This window comes from Theropithecus gelada, chromosome 2 (genome assembly GCF_003255815.1).
Source record: "Theropithecus gelada isolate Dixy chromosome 2, Tgel_1.0, whole genome shotgun sequence".
Taxonomy (NCBI): Eukaryota; Metazoa; Chordata; class Mammalia; order Primates; family Cercopithecidae; genus Theropithecus; species Theropithecus gelada.
The window spans coordinates 62761384-62784291 of NC_037669.1; the positions used below are offsets into that span (position 1 = coordinate 62761384).

Below are 22908 nucleotides of genomic sequence, written 5' to 3' on the forward strand. Positions count from 1 at the left end.
CTTCCCACAAACTCCTCAAAAAGTTACTTTGCTCTCTATCTCCAATTGCTCTCTGCCGATATTCATATTTAAAATCACTCTAATCAGGTTTGCACCTCCAACACTCCCATAAAACTGTATTTATGAAAGTCAAGAATTCTCCCAAAGTTACCACATCTAACGACCAATTGTTGGCAGTTGCCTTTGACATCGTTTGTCACTTCCTCCTCCTAGATACTGTTTTCATCCATTTCGTTTGTAGGGCATTTTCCTTCTTCCTCGTGGGTTGCTCCTCTTCTTCCAGACATTGTAACGATGTAGTAATGCTATCTTCGGTCACCCCCTCTACTACATTCACTCCCATGGTGATCTCATTTGCCTTGAGGTTTTAAATACCATTGGTATGCCAATAACTCTTACATTTCTGTCTCTATTCAAGACTTCTTCTCAACTCCAGACTCTTATATCCAACTCCCTATTTCACTTCATTCCCTGGATTCTCTATTATTGAGCTATTGTCACAAAACTTCTGCATAACAGACCACCTCCAAATTCATTGACTTACAACAGTAGCTATTAATGCTCCTGAATCCGTAGGGTCTGGTAAAATCTAAAGCAGGCTCCACGGGCAGCCCTCCTTCCAACTGTGGGATGAGTTGGGCTTAGCTGGGGTGGCTCTGTGTCACTTGCATTCACTTGGTGTCCAGGCTAAGAGGGCAAAGGCTGCCCCAGGAAAGCTCTTCTCATGATAATGACTGAATCACAAAAGGCTGAGCCTGACCTGTGAGTACATTTCAGTCCCCTTCTTCTGTCTCACCTCGACATGACCCACCGGCCAGAGCCAGTCATACTGCCAAGCCTAACTCAGGAAAGCAGATACAGAAGTATGCCCTGGGAACAGTGGGTGTCTCCCACTTTACACAGCCACTCCTCACCCCATCCAATCCTGTTCCAGCACTAGTCTTTCCCATCTCAATCTTCTATTTTTTCAGGACAAAACACTTGGCATCACATCCTGGATTCTTCTTTCTCTCATACTTCACTTCTGAAGCCTTCTAAATATATTCAGAATCTGGCAAAGTCCCATCATCTCTACCATGCCCCTGTAAGAGCTACCGGAGTGTGGCTCATGGCTTATTCCATTATTCTGCAAACAAGTCACCCTGCTCCTAACTTGGCTCCACGCGCCCCCCCCCCAGTCTATGCATCCCAAAGCCACCTACCAGACGGCACCTCATATCAATCAAACTGAAGTCCTGACAGTGGTTTATAAAGACTGGCCTGATGCCACCTCGAATCACTTCTCTAACCTCTTTTCCCACCTCACTCATCTCACTCACTCTGTTCCAGTTATAGAGGCTTTCTTGAGGCTCTTTGAACAAGCCAGGCCTACTACTACCTTATGACTTTTGTACTAGCTCTTACCTGTGCCTGGTAATTCCTTCTCCCACGTGCCCATCTGACAAACTCACCCCGTCTCCTTCAATATTTTGTTTAAATGCCACCTGCTCTATGAGACCTACCTTGACCTCACTATTTTACACTGTAACCCACTCACTCCTGCACTCCTACCTCCCTGCTTACACACACTTTTTGTAACACTGATCAGTTAATATTGTACATAATTTACTTAGAAAAGATCATGCATTATTGTCTTAGTCTGTTGCTGATAACAAAATAAATTGAAACTGGGTAATTTATAAAGAAAATACATTTATTTCTTACAGTTATGGAGGCTGAAAACAGAGAGGCCACATCTGGTGGGGGCGTTCTTGCTGGTGGGGACTCTCAGCAGGGTCCCAAGGTGGCACAGGGTGTCACATGGCTGAGTGTCCTAGCTCAGGTCTCTTTTCCTTTTCTTACAAAGCCACCAGTCCCACTTTCATGACAACTCATTAGTCCATTAAGTCATTAATCCATTAATCCATGAGTGGATGAATCCATTCTTGAGGGCAGATCTCTGAGGGTCCAATCACCTCTTAAAGGCCCCACTTCTCAATTCTGCTACATTGGGGATTAAATTTAAACATGAGTTTTGGAGAGGACAACTATGCAAAACATTGCAAATATGTTGGCTGATGTATCCCAAGAACCTTGGATAGCACCTGGAACATAGATGGCTACAAAAATGTATTCAGTCATTTATCCCCTTTCTCAGCCAGACTGAGCTTGTTTTGGCCCCAGAGCCCTGGCCCATGCTGTTCCTTCTGCCTGGATACTTCTTTGTTCAGACAGTCTCTTAGCTGCCTCCCTGTCAGCATTCAAATCTCTGTCCACATACCACTTCCTCATAGACATTTCGTCCTTCTTGCCTCTTAGTCCCATTTTCCTATTCATCGTTTTCTTCATGCTTCCACATAGTCAAAAATATTTACTTGTTGGGCAAGAGAGGTGGCTCATGCCTGTAATCCCGGCACTTTGAGAGGCTGAGGTGGGCAGATCACTTGAAGTCAGGAGTTCCAGACCAGCCTGGCCAACATGGCAGAACCCCGTCTCTACTAAAAAGACAAAAATTAGCCATCTAAAAAAATATATTACTTGCTTACTAGCTATTGTCTGTCTTCTCCTATGGGGTCCATGAGAACACGGAATTTGTCCATTTTGCTCATCCCTGTATCCTCAACTTACTTATGATAGTTCCCAGTGGACCAGTAGGAACTCAAAAAGTATCTTCTAAATAAATAAACATCCTCCCCAAAAGAGAAAGCAAACAAATCTTGTCCCCCTAATGTGGAAGAAAAATGGTAATTGCATTGAAGGGAGGGCAAGCTTTAAGAAATTAAACAGAGTGAACATGAGTTTTGTGGTTAAACAGAATGTTCTCCAGTTTAGTCATCCTTAAAAGCTGCAGGAGAGTGCCCTGCTCTTCCAAGATAACATGCTTGAGAATGACTTTAAGAGTAAAACCAAGAAAAATAATCTTCTGGTGCTCATTTTAGGTTGAGTAATTTCCTCAATAAGAAAACATGCATAAAATGAACAAGCAAGTTATCTGATGTTTCAAATGATTAAGTGCAAGCTGAGATAGCTTTGAAGTAGCTGCTACAGAATCCCCACGGGAGGATCTGTAGACAAATAATCAGCCTGGCCCATAGAAATAGATTTCTCCAACAAGGGGGAAAAAAATGGAAAAACATATGTCTTACAACTGGTACAGATACTTACAGTTTCAAATATCCCAAAAAATTGCAAAGAAAAAAAGAAATATTAATTTTCCAAGAATGTTCAGAAGTCTATTTATGTTAAGAAATAAGTTGGTTTAGGATATATTACAATTAATAAACAACTAATATTTAGCTGACATTTTTATTTTTTTACTTATTAAAAACACTGTTATAGATGCTTTATATGGATTTAACAGTGTTCTATGAAGTAAATGATGTATCACTATATTAGAAATGATGAAACAGAAGCAGAAATAATTGAGGCAACTTTGCTCTAGAGCATATGCTCTTAACCTCTGTGGTAAATGCTTCTTAAAGGATAATATCAATTAATTGAATGCTCACAATGTGTCAAGTATGTTGCTAAGCATTTTGTAGAATATCACATTTTAAATGTATATGAATAAACCTAATCATTACATTTAAACTTTAACCTTGCATATATTCAGCTTACTTGGTAACACAGGAAAAAAAAAAAAAAAGCTATGCCCACCCCATTCCCTGTTGAATTTGCATTGAAACTCAAAGGTCTGCCCGACAACCTTGTAGAAATAATTTTTGGTTATTTCACCAGCATGAGTCAGGCTTCTGGTTATGTTATCAGCATGAGGAAGTGAAAATACACAAGTCAATTATACAACCTGCAACTACACAACCTGTAGTTGCACAACCTACTACTACACAACCTGGTTATTGTCTTTATACTAAACATTAAATTAATTTTATGTCACAGGGAAAAGTCATTGCATCAAATCATATAAATGTAAACATCACTATTCTTAAAAACTGCAAGCTTCATAGCATTTATAAATACAGATTAAAAAATTACACATGACCTAGAGTAGTATCTACATAGCATGCTGTTTTAAAAACATCAAATAGTGTTACAGAATGTCAAGCAAAATTTCCTGTGGCCTGAGGGAATGCAATTTTCTAACTGTGAAGGTCTCCATCTTCAGCATATAAACCTGAAGGTGCTTTTAGGGGACAGCAGTAAAAATGTGAGCTAGTGGGGCCTCTGAAGTATGCATTCATCTCAAATTGACAATTTATGGTCAGTAACATACTTCTCAATGTATCTCTCTACAGACTAAAAGTTGCCATTGAACTTACCCTCATATAAATGTGCTCTGCATGAAAACAGACAAATAGAAGTGTGTACCCCTTAGAACAAAATAAAACCACTGCGTATGATCATGGGATTTCTACAATATTAGCAGTCTTTGCACTACTCCACTACTTGACCAAATCTGAAGGCCACCAGAAGGCAGACGGAGCATTTCTGAAATGATATAATAACCTAATAGCTGACCCAAAAGTTTCACACACTGGGAAATTTGCCTGATTCACTGATATCACACACACAAAAAACCTCTCAGATTAGAGCAGAACCAACAAAATATATAAAACTCGATAGAAGTAAAGAAAGTTTATAATACTTCAGTGTTTGAAATTACAGTAAGAGAATTAATGGATTTACTACATACACACACACACACACACACACACACACACACACAGTCACGGCAGAAAGGGGATGTAACGTTCAATTGACATCCAAAGGTAATTCCGCTAAATGTTAAAAAGTATTAAATATACATTTCACAGAAAATTACATTTGTCCTTGACTTTTGCTTGTCTCTGATCCACATTATTAACACATCATAATACAATATAAATGCCACACATTGGAACTGTCCCAAGGCATCTAGTTATATGGAAGGAGCGGCGCATTAACATTCACCGACTCATTTAATTTCGTCATCTGATAATTATTAAGTCCATTTATCAAGCCTCATAAGATTTACACAAACTGGGTAATTTTACCCTACTGTCACAGCCCAAGAAACAGTGTACATTTAAAACCAGAAGTTAGAAAATTACAGTTAGACCTAGTAATATGTTTTTCTTTTTTTTCTTTTCTTTTTTTTTTTTTTTTTTTTGAGAAAGAGTCTCGCTCTGTCACCCAGGCTGGAGTGCAGTGGTGCAATCTCAACTCACTGCAACCTCCACCTTCTGAGCTCAAGTGATATCTACCCCAGACATCTGAGCAGCTGGGACTACAGGCACACACCACCAAGTCCGTCTAAGTTTTTAAAATTTTCTGTAGAAACAGGGTACCCCTATAATGCCCAGGCTACTCTCAAACTCCTGGGCTCAAGCGACCCTCTCACCTAGGCCTCCCAAAGTGCTGAGATTATGGGAGCGAGCCACTGTGCCTGGTCTTACTGTTTTCCTGAATAATCTTATCTGAATGTGTCCAGCTTCCATAGCCCAAGAAGCAGCGTATGTTTAAGGTGAAATCTGCAGAATTGCAATCAGTCCCACTACTATTTTCTGAATTATCATTAGAGATAAAGTCCCACCACCAATCAACCATATGGGAGCCATGAAATAATTCCAACTTGAGACACACGATACATGCCTTAAGGTAAGAAGAAAAACAGCACTAGGAGCCAGCTTTAGAGAAATCAATATCAATAGAAGTAATGTGGGAGTGAAAGAGAATCAATTAGAAGAGTCACAATGAAACAGACAAGGAATTTGAAAACAGGAGAGGAGTTTTTAATGAGGACAGATGGACTGGGAGAAAAGTCTTCTAGGTAGAAGATACAACACAAGGAAAGACACAGAGCCTGGAAATTGTGAGATCCATTTGGGAAAAGGCCATCTTGTTTGATCAGAGCAGTAAGTATGAAATACAGAGAGGACACTGAAAGGAAGCACATCTCCAAAGGGAGACTAGAATTGTGTCATAAAGGCCTCAATTCAGGCTGAGGAGCCTATGACTAATTTGAAAGATAATGGTGAGCCAGTGAAGCCTGTTGAGATGGGAAATAATGGGATTGAAGCATTGACTGAGAAAGACCTCACTGGCACCTCTACAAAAAATGGGCGAGGAAGGTTAAACAGTGGAGGACTGGAAAGGGGGAAATATGTGTTGGAAGATGTTACCATAGGTGGTCATAAAAAATAATTAACAAATAAAAGTCATTTCCATTTATGATACATAAAACTTAATGAGCCCCTAGCTTCTGGTCTGGCTTCTAGAGTACTTAATGTTGGTCTGTTAAAATTACCGCGATTTTTTTTTTTTTTTTGCTAGTGTTAATTTGTTAATTTGCTTTTATTTTTTAGTCCAAGATATGAAGAACACACATGGTTAAAATCAGAAATAGCATGAAAATCCAAACTAAAGGGCTGGAATGCTCCTCTGATGTATGCTGAGGGTAGAAAAATAATAGTAATTAAAAAATAAAGTGCTGGAATACTTAAACAATTAGACATTTTCCATAGTACTACGGAATGAGGCCAGGCGCAGTGGCTCACTCCCGTAATCCCAGCACTTTGGGAGGCCGATCACTTTGGGAGGCCGAGGTCAAGAGATCGAGACCATCCTGGTCAACATGATGAAACCCCATCTCTGCTAAAAATACAAAAATTAGCTGGGCATGGTGGTGAGTGCCTATAGTTCCAGCTACTCGGGAAGCTGAGGCAGGAGAATCGCTTGAACCTGGGAGGCAGAGGTTGCAGTGAGCCAAGATCGCGACTGCACTCCAGCCTGGGTGACAGAGTAAGCCTCCATCTCAAAAAACAAAACAAAACAACAACAACAAAAAAAAACTGTGGAATGAAGTGTGAGCTCTAAAAACAAAAGAAAGTGATATTTACTAATTATCTGCTAGGTACCAGGCTTTACAACTTCCCTGAGAAGTATTGATAGTCACCATTTTACAGATAAGGTGACATATAACTAACATATATCAGGGAAGGGACCAGACCTCTCTGGCTGAAAAGTCATATCATCTTTTTTTTCCACCACACTACATTTGAACAAATGATAAACTGCAGGCTATAACCATTAGGGAGTTAGGAAATCAATATTGTGGGTCATGACCAGTATATAATTTACAATAGGATAAAATGTAAAATATCAAGTGAGCACTGATTATAATAAGGGTAACTAATATTTTATGAACTGTTAGTTTCATATATATGTGTTTGCATGTGTGCATTTACTGGAACAGGATATAAAATATATTTACTATTTTAGAGAAGAGCAAAACAAATTGGAAATCTACTATATAGATACTATATACATAGATATTATTGTAGACAGTAATATCTATCTACAACATATAGATATTGCTCAGGTTACCTTTAGAAATAAATTTTAGTCTAATCAAAAATACTTCAATCCGTAGTAGCTAAAAAAAAAAATACTAACAGCAGTTACTCTAGGTTTAGCATATGATGACAGAATTAATAAAATAGTCAATTAAATTATTCACTAAAGCTACAGTAAACAAAAATCAATAATTAACATCAATAGAAGTCTTAGCTTCCTATGTACTCCTCAGATACAGATGAAAATATTATTTTAAAAATAAAATAAATATAAATTAAAATAATGTAGCAATTTTACCTGTTTTCCAAATGATTTCTAAATTTATGTAGCTATTTTCTTAAAATGGTTAATTATCAATTCTCAAATAAAAGTATTAAAGATTAAAAAACAAAACTAATGGCAAGACTTCATTAAAAAAAAAATAAGAAGCATGATTCCAGTGTACTAATTACAGCATCCTGAGTTTGTTTTCTAGTCTATTATGCTAGGTTATGTGACCTTTGTCAAATTACTTAAGGCTTCTAATCCCCAAATATTCTTATATTAAAAGTGGGAATGATAATAATAATATATTTCATAAGGTAGATAAGGAGAAACCCTATGTAAAGTGCTGAGCAAGAATGCCAAGCTCTTAGAAAATGTTCAACAAATAGGATTGAAATTTTATTTCATGTATAATGCTCGGCATGATTAATTTATGCCAAAAGCCAATTGTTGCTGCCAGTAAATTTCATAATTAAACTGAATGTGAGGCGGAATCGTAAAAGCTAAAGTTTGAGGATATTTCACCTTATTCCCGATTTTTCTCAATCTGCCAGTCCTTTCTTGTCTTCTTGCTCTCTGTGAACTTAAAAAAATTAAAAGCTCAATCTCACTTTGCTGCACTATTATGTTTTGTATGATTATTTCCAAGCCTCTAACTGGCAAAGCCTTGATTCTCAGTCCTGAAGGATTAACAGTAGCACAGGGAGTGCAGAGAGATGCAATGTGACAAGGCCAGAGTTGCTAGGCCTGCAACATGACCAACGGTAGCTTAAAATTCCCTAAATGGGTTCAGATCACTGTGGTATGATAAATGTGTGGACTGCTTTATAAAGAATCACGTAACAGTGATTTATTTCTGGGGAGGAACAAAATGCCAACAGAATTAATTTGATGAAGTGACAAGAGAACACAGACTTTAGTTGTGGGTCACAAACGCTCTTCATCTTTCTGCTACTATATTTCCAAATGAGCAAAGGAATTGTGAAGTTGAAAACCACTGTCTTTGGGGAGAAAATTATGAATAAGAAGCCCAGAGCACCAGAGAGAACCTCCACCTGAACATCCACTCTCTTGAGACCACCTCCCTCCAATATTGTTTTCATCAGCAGTGCTTTCCTAGGGGGGAGAAAATGACGTATATCATGGTACAAAACCCTTATTGTGGTATCCGATCTTCCCTGCACATATATTCTTATTTATGTCAGTAAAATAAATCCAACATGAACAGGATGGCTTCGATGTTGAGAAATCCCTCCTGAGAAACTCTGGGCAGATTTTTCTCTCTTAAGAAGCTTAGAGTTGATATGGCTTTGATAGATACAATTCCAATTTTTGATTTAATTCAATAAACTTAATTGAGAACTTGCTATGTGCTGGGCACTGGTTTATCTTTGAGTTCTCCATTCCAGGTTTAAGAATAATTATTAACATTAGGATGTGGGGTCAGAGGGATGAGTACAATACAAGTCATGTCCTTAGTAATCCATGTCACTGTGTAGGCAGAGTTGAATTAACTACTATAGTTAGGCGAGTGTCACATGCAACCCTTTCAATGATCCTTTGCCACCCATCCCTGAACCCCTTGATCTGCGTGTCCAGCCAAGGTTGATGATCCTTCCACAAGAAGAACAATTCTTCACTCTAGTGCGTGTCTTTCCCTTTTAGAAACTCTATGAAAATCCCATAAGGTAGGAACCAACAAAGTCTAAGACACCATCAGTGGGAGTGATTAATCATGGGAACTGTCAACTTAAAACTTCCAAGTAAAAGAAACTCATTTTACTGACCTACAAGTGGGAGAGTAATTTTAAGGCTGGAAGCTAGACCCTTCAGTATCCAGAAAAATTCCCAGACCTGATATGTAAGCTGTGGCCAAAGAAACAGATCACAGGCCACACTAAAATTGTGAACTTCATGGCAATTGCTCCAGTCCCACCAGCTCCACATACCTAAATCATGAAGGCTTGATAGGTAGGTATGCTCATCTCCTACACCCTCTATTTCTTTCTCACCTGCAGAAGAAAGGGATGGAGCTTTGCTCATGTCTAATTCTACTTTATCTTCTTATTTCAAAAATATTGCTGTAAACTCAGAAAGGAGGCTCAGAACCCTTACTTCCCCTCACACTATTTGCTGCTACAGTTCAACTATGTACGCCTGAGTAGCCCTAAAAAGTAACCAAAATATTATGGTAAATCAATTCCACCAAACTTGAGTTAGTCATTAAAATTAGTCACGGATACCTTTAATTAGCATCTTACCTTTAATGGCTCATGGCAATGTAAGAACTCAGGCCCTGGAGGACACAGCACAGCAATTTGCTTACTGATTCTGCACTTATAACAACAGAATGTTGGGCAATCATTTAACTCTAAACTCAATTTCTTCATCTACAAATCAGAGATAATAATAACTCATATGTTTGTAAATAAAGAACAGGGTGCAATGCCTAGCACACAACATACATTTAACAAATATTTATCATTGATAAATTAGTAGAATGGTATAATAAGAGGAGTGAGAATTTAGACGTTGATGATCTGGGCTCAAAATTACAATCTGCTGGTGATTCTCTGAGCCTCAGTTTTTTGTTTTGTTTTTTTTTTTTTTTGAGATGGAATCTCTCTGTGTCTACCAGACTGCAGTGCAGTGGCACAATCTCGGCTCACTGCAAGCTCCGCCTCCCAGGTTCACACCATTCTTCTACCTCAGCCTCCCAAGTAGCTGGGACTACAGGCGCCCGCCACCATGCCTGGCTAATTTTTTGTATTTTTAGTAGAGACAGGGTTTCACCATGTTAGCCAGTATGGTCTCAATCTCCTGACCTCGTGATCCACCTGCCTCGGCCTCCAGATTTTTTATGTCTAAATCAAGAATAGTATCACCTCCTTCTAAGGAGAATAATAATCTGATTAATGATTAATTAAGGAGAATATGAATCTGATAATATTCTTAGCTGTTGTGAAAATTAAACAAGAAAATGAGCATTATTGAACCTAACACAGTTTTGGCACATAGCTTATGCAAAATCAGATTGACAAACTTTGGTTTAACTTCATTAGCCACCAAAATATTTGTGAAGATAACTGCAAACCAAATCCACAAATAGAATAAGACAAACAGAACAGTTTTATTAATTGATCTGCCCATGGTTAATTCCAAGTAACAAAGAAAATGGGAAACAGAAAACAGAAAAAAATCCAGTTTCTAAAACGAACATGAACCCAAAATCATGAGATGGTCAGCAAGGCTGTACGGCAGTACAGTGAACCATCCAGAGAGAGTGAGCATGGTGCTCCCAGTGATCTTGAGAAAAATCGCTTACGTAATGAAGGCACAAAGCATGGCATACATTTGAATCTAGTTGAGAGAGAAATAGAGGTTAGGGCCATAGAGCACTCATTTTGCTCCTTCAGAGGAGAGTAGAAGTAAAGTACAGTGTCATTGCCTGGCAATTGCAAAAAATAGAGGCAGCCTATTTACAATATTTGAAAGTTACATGGAAATTCACTCCTTAATTCTCTCTCAAGATGTCACATTATATTCCTGAAAGCAACCTTAGTTTCCACGATGTCCTCCTTCTCTGCTTCTTTCTTCTCCTCCTACTCCTCCAGCCCCCTCTCCTCCTCATTTTTGTTCTTCTGTCATTTGCAGAGGCAGCTGTAGTAGTTTGTAAACTGGCAATGGAGCAGACGATTTAAAAGGGAGTGAAAAATGAAAGCATTTCAGCTGGGCACAGAGGCTTTCGCCTGTAATCCCAGCAGTTTGGGAGGCCTAGGTGGGCAGATCACTTGAGGTCAGGACGTCAAGACCAGCCTGGCCAACATGGTGAAACTCCATCTCTACTAAAAATACAAAATTAGCCAGGAGTGGTGGCGGGCACCTGTAATCCCAGCTATTGGGGAGGCTGAGGCAGGAGAATCGCTTGAACCCAGGCGGTGAGGTTGCAGTGAGCTGTGATCATGCCATTGCACTCCAGCCTGGGCAAAAGAATAAGACTCTGTCTTTAAAAAAGAAAGAAAAAAAATAAGAAGAGGGGTTGGGAGCAAGATGGCCAAATAGGAAGAGCTCCAGCCTCCAGCTCCCAGCGCGAGTGACACAGAAGACAGGTGATTTCTGCATTATCAACTGAGGTACCGGGTTCATCTCACTGGGGAGTGCCGGACAGTTGGCGCTGGTCTGCAGATGCAGCCCAACCAGCAAGAGCTGAAGAAGGGCAAGGCATCGCCTCACCTGGGAAGCAAAAGGGGGAAGGGAATCCCTTTTCCTAGCGAAGGGAAACTGAGACACACAACACCTGGAAAATCGGGTAACTCCCACCCTAATACTGCGCTTTACCAATGGTCTTAGCAAATGGCACACCAGGAGATTATATCCCACACCTGGCCCGGAGCATCCCACGCCCACAGAGCCTCCCTCATTGCTAGCACAGCAGTCTGAGATCTAACTGCAAAGCAGCAGCGAGGCTGGGGGAGGGGCGCCCGCCATTGCTGAGGCTTAAGTAGGTAAACAAAGCCTCCAGGAAGCTCAAACTGGGTGGAGCCCACCTCAGCTCAAGGAGGCCTGCCTGTCTCTGTAGACTCCACCCCTGGGTGGAGTCTGACAGCTGTCTGACAGCTTTCAGGAGGGCAGTGGATCTCCCAGCATGGAGGTTGAGATCTGAGAACGGACAGACTGCCTGCTCAAGTGGGTCCCTGACCCTGAGTAGCCTAACTGGGAGACGTCCCCCACTAGGGGCAGACTGACACCTCACACCTCACACGGCGGGGTACACCCCTGATACAAAGCTTCCAGAGCAAGAATCAGACAGCAGCACTCGCTGTTCAGAAATATTCTATCTTCTGCAGCCTCTGCTGCTGATACCCAGGCAAACAGGGTCTGGAGTGGACCTCAAGCAATCTCCAACAGACCTACAGCTGACGGTCCTGACTGTTAGAAGGAAAACTAACAAACAAAGGACACCTACACCAAAACCCTATCAGTACGTCACCAGCATCAAAGTCCAAAGGCAGATAAAACCACAAAGATAGGGAAAAAGCAGGGCAGAAAAGCTGGAAATTCAAAAAATCAGAGCGCATCTCCCCCTCCAAAGGAACGCAGCTCATCGCCAGCAATGGATCAAACCTGGACAGAGAATGACTTTGACGACTTGAGAGGATAAGGCTTCAGTCGATCAAACTTCTCAGAGCTAAAGGAGGAACTAAATACCCAGCGCAAAGAAACTAAACATCTTGAAAAAAGAATGGAAGAATGGATAACTAGAATAATCAATGCAGAGAAGGCCATAAACGAACTGACAGAGATAAAACCCATGACACAAGAGATACGTGACAAATGCACAAGCTTCAGTAACCGACTCGATCAACTGGAAGAAAGAGTATCAATGATGGAAGATCAAATGAATAAAATGAAGTGAGAAGTCTAGAGAAAAAAAAGGAAAAAGAAATGAATAAAGCCTTCAAGAAATATGGGATTATGTGAAAAGACCAAATCTACGTCTGATTGGGGTGCCTGAAAGTGAGGGGGAAAATGGAACCAAGTTGGAAAACACTCTGCAGGATATCATCCAGGAGAACTTCCCCAACCTAGTAAAGCAGGCCAACATTCAAATTCAGGAAATACAAAGAACGCCACAAAGATACTCCTCGAGAAGAGCAACTCCAAGACACATAATTGTCAGATTCACCAAAGGTGAAATGAAGGAAAAAATGTTAAGGGCAGCCAGAGAGAAAGGTCAGGTTACCCACAAAGGGAAGCCCATCAGACTAACAGCAGATCTCTCAGCAGAAACTCTCCAAGCCAGAAGAGAGTGGGGGCCAATATTCAACATTCTTACAGAAAAGAATTTTCAACCCAGAATTTCATATCCAGCCAAACTAAGTTTCATAAGTGAAGGAGAAATAAAATCCTTTACAGACAAGCAAATGCTTAGAGATTTTGTCACCACCAGGCCTGCACTACAAGAGATCCTGAAGGATCCTGAAGGAAGCGATAAACATGGAAAGGAACAACCGGTACCAGCCATTGCAAAAACATGCCAAAATGTAAAGAGGATCGATGCTAGGAAGAAACTGCATAAACTAACGAGCAAAATAACCAGCTAATACCACAATGACAGGATCAAGTTCACATATAACAATATTAACCTTAAATGTAAATGGACTAAATGGTCCAATTAAAAGACACAGACTGGCAAATTCGATAAAGAGTCGAGACCCATCAGTTTGCTGTATTCAGGAGACCCATCTCACATGCAGAGACACACATAGGCTCAAAATAAAGGGATGGAGGAAGATCTACCAAGCAAATGGAGAACAAAAAAAAAGCAGGGGTTGCAATACTAGTCTCTCATAAAACAGACTTTAAACCATCAAAGATCAAAAGAGACAAAGAAGGCCATTACACAATAGTAAAGGGATCAATTCAACAGGAAGAGCTAACTATCCTAAATACCTATGCACCCAATATAGGAGCACCCAGATTCATAAAGCAAGTCCTCAGAGACTTACAAAGAGACTTAGACTCCCATACAATAATAATGAGACTTCAACACCCCACTGTCAACATTAGAAAGATCAACGAGACAGAAAGTTAACAAGGATATCCAGGAATTTAACTCAACTCTGCATCAAGCAGACCTAATAGACATCTACAGAACTCTCCACCCCAAATCAACAGATTATACATTCTTCTCAGCACCACGTCGCACTTATTCCAAAATTGACCACATAGTTGGAAGTAAAGCACTCCTCAGCAAATGTAAAAGAACAGAAATTATAACAAACTGTCTCTCAGACCACAGTGCAATCAAACTAGAACTCAGGACTAAGAAAATCAATCAAAACCACTCAACTACATGGAAACTGAACAACCTGCTCCTGAATGACTACTGGGTACATAACGAAATGAAGGCAGAAATAAAGATGTTCTTTGAAACCAATGAGAACAAAGATACAACATACCAGAATCTCTGGGACACATTTAAAGCAGTGTGTAGAGGGAAATTTATAGCACTAAATGCCCACAAGAGAAAGCAGGAAAGATCTAAAATTGACACCTTAACATCGCAATTAAAAGAACTAGAGAAGAAAGAGCAAACACATTCAAAAGCTAGCAGAAGGCAAGAAATAACTAAGATCAGAGCAGACCTGGAGGAGATAGAGACACAAAAACCCTCAGAAAAAATCAGTGAATCCAGGAGCTGGTTTTTTGAAAAGATCAACAAAATTGATAGACAGCTAGCAAGACTAATAAAGAAGAAAAGAGGGAAGAATCAAATAGATGCAATAAAAAATGATAAAGGGGCTATCACCACTGACCGCACAGAAATACAAACTACCATCAGAGAATACTATAAACACCTCTACGCAAATAAACTAGAAAGCCTACAAGAAATGGATAATTTCCTGGACACTTACACTCTCCCAAGACTAAACCAGGAAGAAGTCGAATCCCTGAATAGACCAATAGCAGGCTCTGAAATTGAGGCAATAATTAATAGCCTACCAACCAAAAAAAGTCCAGGACCAGACGGATTCACAGCCGAATTCTACCAGAGGTACAAGGAGGAGCTGGTACCATTACTTCTGAAACTATTCCAATTAATAGAAAAAGAGGGAATCCTCCCTAACTCATTTTATGAGGCCAACATCATCCTGATATCAAAGCCTCGCAGAGACACAACAAAAAAAGAGAATTTTAGACCAATATCCCTGATGAACATATATGCAAAAATCCTCAATAAAACACTGGCAAACCGAATCCAGCAGCACATCAAAAAGCTTATCCACCATGATCAAGTGGGCTTCATACCTGGGATGCAAGGCTGGTTCAACATACCCAAATCAATAAATGTAATCCAGCATATAAACAGAACCAAAGACAAAAACCGCATGATTATCTCAATAGATGCAGAAAAGGCCTTTGACAAAATTCAACAGCCCTTCATGCTAAAAACTCTCAATAAATTTGGTATTGATGGAACATATCTCAAAATAATAAGAGCTATTTATGACAAACCCACAGCCAATATCATACTGAATGGGCAAAAACTGGAAGCATTCCCTTTGAAAACTGGCACAAGACAGGCATGCCCTCTCTCACCACTCCTATTCAACATAGTGTTGGAAGTTCTGGCTAGGGCAATCAGGCAAGAAAAGGAAATAAAGGGTATTCAGTTAGGAAAAGAAGAAGTCAAATTATCCCTGTTTGCAGATGACATGATTGTATATTTAGAAAACCCCATCATCTCAGCCCAAAATCTCCTTAAGAAACTTCAGCAAAGTCTGACGATACAAACTTAATGTGCAAAAATCACAAGCATTCTTATTATACACCAGTAACAGACAGACAGCCAAATCATGAATGAACTTCCATTCACAATTGCTTCAAAGAAAATAACATATCTAGGAATCCAACTTACAAGGGATGTAAAGGACCTCTTCAAGGAGAACTACAAACCAGTGAAATAAAAGAGGACACAAAAAAATGGAACAACATACCATGCTCATGGATAGGAAGAATCAGTATTGTGAAAATGGCCATACTGCCCAAGGTAATTTATAGATTCAATGCCATCCCCATCAAGCTACCAATGACTTTCTTCACAGAATTGGAAAAAACTGCTTTAAAGTTCATATGGATCCAAAAAAGACCCCGCATTGCCAAGACAATCCTAAGTCAAAAGAACAAAGCTGGAGGCATCACACTACCTGACTTCAAACTATACTACAAGGCTACAGTAACCAAAACAGCATGGTACTGGTACCAAAACAGAGATATAGACCAATGGAACAGAACTGAGTCCTCAGAAATAATACCACACATCTACAGCCATCTGATCTTTGACAAACCTGACAAAAACAAGAAATGGGGAAAGGATTCCCTATTTAATAAATGATGCTGGGAAAATTGGCTAGCCATAAGTAGAAAGCTGAAACTGGATCCTTTCCTTACTCCTTATACGAAAATTAATTCAAGATGGATTAGAGACTTAAATGTTAGACCTAAAACCATAAAAACCCTAGAAGAAAACCTAGGTCATACCATTCAGGACGTAGGCATGGGCAAGGACTTCATGTCTAAAACACCAAAAGCAATGGCAACAAAAGCGAAAATTGAAAAATGGGATCTAATTAAACTAAAGAACATCTGCACAGCAAAAGAAACTACCATCAGAGTGAACAGACAACCTAGAGAATGGGAGAAAATTTTTGCAATCTACTCATCTGACAAAGGGCTAATATCCAGAACCTACAAAGAACTCCAACAAATTTACGAGAAAAAAACAACCCCATCAAAAAGTGGGCAAAGGATATGAACAGACATTTCTCAATAGAAGACATGCATACAGCCAACAGGTACATGAAAAAAATGCTCGTCATCACTGGCCATCAGAGAAATGCAAATCAAAACCACAATGAGATACCATCTCACACCAGTTAGAATGGCAATCATTAAAAAGTCAGGAAACAACAGGTGCTGGAGAGGATGTGGAGAAATAGGAAGACTTTTACACTGTTGGTGGGATTGTAAACTGGTTCAACCATTGTGGAAAACAGTATGGCGATTCCTCAAGGATCTATAACTAGAAATACCATATGACCCAGCCATCCCATTACTGGGTATATACCCAAAGGATTATAAATTATGCTGCTATAAAGACACATGCACACGTATGTTTATTGCGGCACCACTCACAATAGCAAAGACTTGGATCAACCCAAATGTCCATCAGTGACAGACTGTTTTAAGAAAATGTGGCACATATACATCATGGAATACTATGCAGCCATAAAAAAGGATGAGTTAGTGTCCTTTGTAGGGACATGGGTGCTGCTGGAAACCATCATTCTCAGCAAACTTTTGCAAGAACAGAAAACCAAACACCACATGTTTTCACTCATAGGTGGGAATTGAACAATGAGATCACCTGGACGTGGGAAAGGGAACATCACACACTGGGGCCTATTATGGGGAGGGGGCAGGAGGGAGGGATGGCACTGGGAGTTATAACTGATGTAAATGACAAGTTGATGGGTGCTGACGAGTTGATGGGTGCAGCACACCAACATGGCACATGTATACATATGTAACAAACCTGCACGTTGTGCACATGTACCCTAGAGCTTAAAGTATTAAAAAAAAAAAAAAAAAAAAAGAATAAAAAAAAGGAAAGAAAGAATATCCAAAAGTCAGGAGGGCAGACAAAGTCTCTAGCTCTAAAAACAAAACCAGAAAGCTGGTATATTTTGGAGAAATTATGAAATATTTTTACAAAAAGATATCATTTGTGCCAATCATATGTAGAAACAGATGCTTCCACAAATATTGGAAAAAAATACAAGCACCCACACTGTTTATATCCTTTACTTCCTTCTTTGGCTGTATGACCAATCAAAATAGCCCCATGCTAAACCAAAGCAGTGTCCATCACATTTACACGTGGACAGTTAATATGCCTATGACAGAAATCATTAAAATGTCAAAAAATGAATGTGAGATGCATCAGCATGAAGAAATACATAATGATGGCAGTGAGGTCTAATGACCAGCAGGTTCGGATTTATAAAACCACTCTCAGTTCCTGATTAAACTACTAATTGTTGGTGGTTTAGAGCATTTCAATCTTTACTACTGAAGACGGATTCATAAAATGGATGCAACTGTCAAAAGGTTTAAACATTTTGGAGGCAATCATAAGAACGCCAATTAAAAAGCATTTCATAGTGAGAATACATCTGCCTGAACACCAGTACGGGGTAATTCTGCTCGTAGTAAACCTGAGAACAGTGAAAGTGTAGTTATGTAGTTATCAGTTTGAGACTCAGGGAGCTATATGATTTTAGAATATGAGTTAAAGATTAATCTAAAAAGGCTCAGTGAACTTTCCATGGTTTCTTCCACTTTATAGCTGTATTCATTTCCTACTACTGATGTGACAAATTGCCACAAATGTAGTAATTTAAAGCAATACACATTTACTATCTTACAGTTCTGGAAATCAGAAGTCTAAAATGGGTCTCTCTGAGCTACAATTAAGACTGGGCTGGGCTTCCTTCCTGTTCCTTTTGGAGGATCTATAAGAGAGTCTGTTTTCTTGGCTTTTCCAGCTTCTAGGGACTGACCTTGATCCTTGGCTCATGTTCCTCTTTCATCTTCAAAGTCAGCAATCACATAATCACAGCTCCTGTCCCTATCTTTCATTTATAAGTACCCTTATAAAATATTGGGTCCACCAGGATAATCCAGAATTTTTTCCTAATTTTAAGATCCTTACCTTCATCATATTGGCAGAGTCCCTTTTGCCATGTGAGGTAGCATATTCAGAGGTTCCAGAGATGAGGACACTGGCATCTTTGGGGCAGGGCCAGCATTCTGCCTATCACAATACCCCACATAACAACATTGTAGAAATGCTAAGGTGCTCTGCATTTTAGGATTTTTTTTCTCCAACTCGCCCAGCAACTGATATTCCAGCTGAAGAACAGGAGTAAGTAATATTTCATTTGAAAGTTTCACATAACCCGTAACCTTGAAGACTGTATACTGAGTGTGCTCCAGGCTGGCAGATTATAAAACAGGATCTTTAAAGAAAAGAAGATGGAATTCTTAACACAATCAAAAGATGTTCCATCACAATGAAACAGCCAACTCATACACACATCAAAAACCTGGGCATACATAAGTAGAGATCACATGAACAAGCAGTTCAGGGAATAAAAGGAATAATTTTTCTGAGTGCAAAATATAAATTTTGAGGCATACACCAGCTTTGTACCAAGAAAGAAAAGCCATGCTTTCATATATACCTCGTTCTTAACTGGCCTATGCTATGAATGTGTATGTTCCCCCAAAATTCATATCTTGAAATCCTAATACCCAAGGTGATGCTATTAAAAGTTGGGGCTTTTGGGGAGGTAATTAGGATATGAATGGGATTAGTGCCCTTATAAAAGAGGCTCCAGAGAGCTCTGTTACCTCCTCTACCCATGTGAGAATACAGTAAGAAGGTCCATCTACGAACCAGGAAGTGGGCCCTCCCCAAAAGTGTCTGAAGTTGCCGTGATCTTGGACTTCCAAGTCCCTAGAATTGTAAGAAATAAATTTCTGTTGTTTAGAAGCTACCCAGATAATGGTAACTTGTTATAGCAGCCTGAATGAACTAAGACAGTCTGATCTGGGCAACAGAGGCACTCATCTTCTGTTAATCATATAAAACGAAAGCTCTGTTTTCTCATCAATCCATAAATAAGGATTTTAAAAGGTACATTATTTCAGTTAGTGTATTAGCTTGTTCTCACACTGCTAATAAAGACATACCTGAGGCTGGGCAATTTATAAAGAAAAAGAGGTTTAATGGAATCTCGGTTCCACATGGCTGGGGAGGCCTCACAATCATGGTGGAAGGCAAAGGAGAAGCAAAGGCACATCTTACATGGTGGCAGGCAAGAGGGCTTGTGCAGGAGAACCCCTCTTTATAAAGCCATCAGATCTTGTGAGACTTATTATAAGAACAGCATGGTAAAGACCTGCACCCATGATTCAATTACCTCCCACTGGGTTCCCTCCATGACATGGGGGAATTATAGGGGTTACAATTCAAGATGAAATTTGGGTGGGGACACAGACAAATCGTATCAGGTGGGTTTTGTGGATTGGAAGGAAAAGATGCACACATCTGTGATAGGTTCCTGACTGATTTAGACAACAAAACACATCAGAAGCAGAGTGGTTACACTAAGGAAGAGTGTGCACTGTGCACACTGGCATAGTTTTTCCCAGGTTCTTCATTCCAGAGCCATCCAGTTGGCCTGACACTCCCCAACCAAGCAGTCTTGCAAGAATGCCCTTCAACTCAAGTTGTCATCATCATCACATTAGAATCTCAATGACAATCTATGTCTACCACTCCCAAGCTATGTTCAACTTTCGGGATAGCTCGAGGTAGTTTGCAGTTTCAATATTTGATTGCATTACATTCCTTTTCATTATGTTATATCTTTGCAAAGCTGGGTTCATAGCCATTGCTGTAATAAAATGTGCTTCATGAAAATCAATGCAGACAGGGAATCAGGTAGCACTGTCCAATCTAATTCCAATGTATGTGAAGTCATTCTGGGCCCAAAAGGAGGATATATCCCATTAGTAAGCAATGGTGGTTATTTAAGAAAAAAAAATTTATTTCAATTTGTGTGTTTTTTTAAAAGATATATATTTTTTCAAATTATGTTAGTACATAAATTCTTATTCACTTGCTTCAACCTACCTACCTAATGAATAATACTACTTAATGTTGAGTATTCTCTTTGGCCTAGGGGTGTGATGAAAATATTACAAATATACTACGGGCACTATGAACCAGGATCTATGCTCTTCCATTTAAAGGAATATTTATAAACATTGGTTCTCCTGGTTCATTAAGCAAACCCAATACTCAGAAGGCCACATTCTCCCCCATTTGTTAGAGGAAAAAAGATGCACTACCCAAGTGCCCTGGAAAAAATCTTTGTCCTGCTTTCCTGAAAATCCACTCCCCATAAAACCATACACAGAAAAACTGTCTTTGCTTTGGCTACTCTATTAGTCAGAGCTCTCCAGAGAAAGAAAACCCATAGGCGAGATAGATAGATAGATAGATAGATAGATAGATAGATAGATAGATAGATAGAAAGAAGAAAATTTATTATAAAGAATTAGCTCATAGGATTAAGGAGACTGCGAAGTTCCAAAATCTGCCATCTATAAGCTGGAGATCCAGAGAAGAGCTAATGGTGTAATTCCAGTTCAAGTCTGAAGGCCTGATAACCAGGATGGTATAAATACCAGTTCCAGGCCAGGGAAGACCAATGTCGCAGATCAACCAGCAGGCAGGAAGAGAAAGGGACAAATTCTTAATTCTTCCCCCTTTGGTATTTTTGTTCTATTCATGCCCTCAGTGAATTGGATGATGCCCACTCACAACCTGCTTTACTGAGTCCATTTATTCTAATGGTGTTCTCAACCTAAAACACCTTCACAGTAACACCCAGAAACAATGTTTTGTCCAGGCACCCCATGATACAGTCAAGTTGACATAAAATTAACCATTTCAGCTGCCAAGCATCTGAAGCTTCTTCCTCTTTTGAGATACCCCCACTATAAGAAGACATACTGGGGCCGGGCATGGCAGCTCACACCTGTAATCCCGGTACTTTGGGAGGCCAAGGCTAGTGGATCACTTGAGGTCAGGAGTTCAAGACCAGCCTGGCCAACATGGTGAAACCCCGCCTCTTTAAAAAAAAAAAAAAAAAACCATGAAAATTACCCAGGCGTGATGGTTGGCGCCTGTAGTCCCAGCAACTAGGGAACTGAGGCAGGAGAATCGGTTGAACCCGGCAGGTAGAGGTTGCAGTGAGCCGAGATTGCACCACTACACTTCAGCCTGCGCAACAGAGCGAGACTCCATCTGAATGAAAGAAAGGGAGGGAGGGAGGGAAGGAAAGAAGGAAGGAAGGGAGGGAGGGAGGGAGGGAGGGAGGGAAAGAAGAAAGNATACCAGTTCCAGGCCAGGGAAGACCAATGTCGCAGATCAACCAGCAGGCAGGAAGAGAAAGGGACAAATTCTTAATTCTTCCCCCTTTGGTATTTTTGTTCTATTCATGCCCTCAGTGAATTGGATGATGCCCACTCACAACCTGCTTTACTGAGTCCATTTATTCTAATGGTGTTCTCAACCTAAAACACCTTCACAGTAACACCCAGAAACAATGTTTTGTCCAGGCACCCCATGATACAGTCAAGTTGACATAAAATTAACCATTTCAGCTGCCAAGCATCTGAAGCTTCTTCCTCTTTTGAGATACCCCCACTATAAGAAGACATACTGGAGCCGGGCATGGCAGCTCACACCTGTAATCCCGGTACTTTGGGAGGCCAAGGCTAGTGGATCACTTGAGGTCAGGAGTTCAAGACCAGCCTGGCCAACATGGTGAAACCCCGCCTCTTTAAAAAAAAAAAAAAAAAAACCATGAAAATTACCCAGGCGTGATGGTTGGCGCCTGTAGTCCCAGCAACTAGGGAACTGAGGCAGGAGAATCGGTTGAACCCGGCAGGTAGAGGTTGCAGTGAGCCGAGATTGCACCACTACACTTCAGCCTGCGCAACAGAGCGAGACTCCATCTGAATGAAAGAAAGGGAGGGAGGGAGGGAAGGAAAGAAGGAAGGAAGGGAGGGAGGGAGGGAGGGAGGGAGGGAAAGAAGAAAGGAAGGGAGGGAGGGAGGGAGGGAAGGACAGAAGGAAGGAAGGAAGGGAGGGAGGGAGGGAGGGAAGGGAGGGAGGGAGGAGAGAGAGAGAGAGAGCGAGAGAGAGCGAGAGAGAGCGAGAAAGAAAGA

The 22908-nt window shown here is 40.2% G+C and overlaps 1 protein-coding gene and 1 long non-coding RNA gene across 2 annotated transcripts in view; one reads left to right on the forward strand and one right to left on the reverse strand.

Annotated features, from left to right (window-relative positions):
- CNTN4 (contactin 4) overlaps positions 1-22908 on the reverse strand; it is a 998936-nt gene that overhangs the window by 935685 nt on the left and 40343 nt on the right. The window lies entirely within an intron of this gene.
- LOC112618486 overlaps positions 9396-22908 on the forward strand; it is a 41959-nt gene continuing 28446 nt past the window's right edge. Inside the window, exon 1 of the long non-coding RNA XR_003118087.1 lies at positions 9396-9507. This is a non-coding gene — a long non-coding RNA (uncharacterized LOC112618486). The remainder of the gene's footprint in view (positions 9508-22908) is intronic.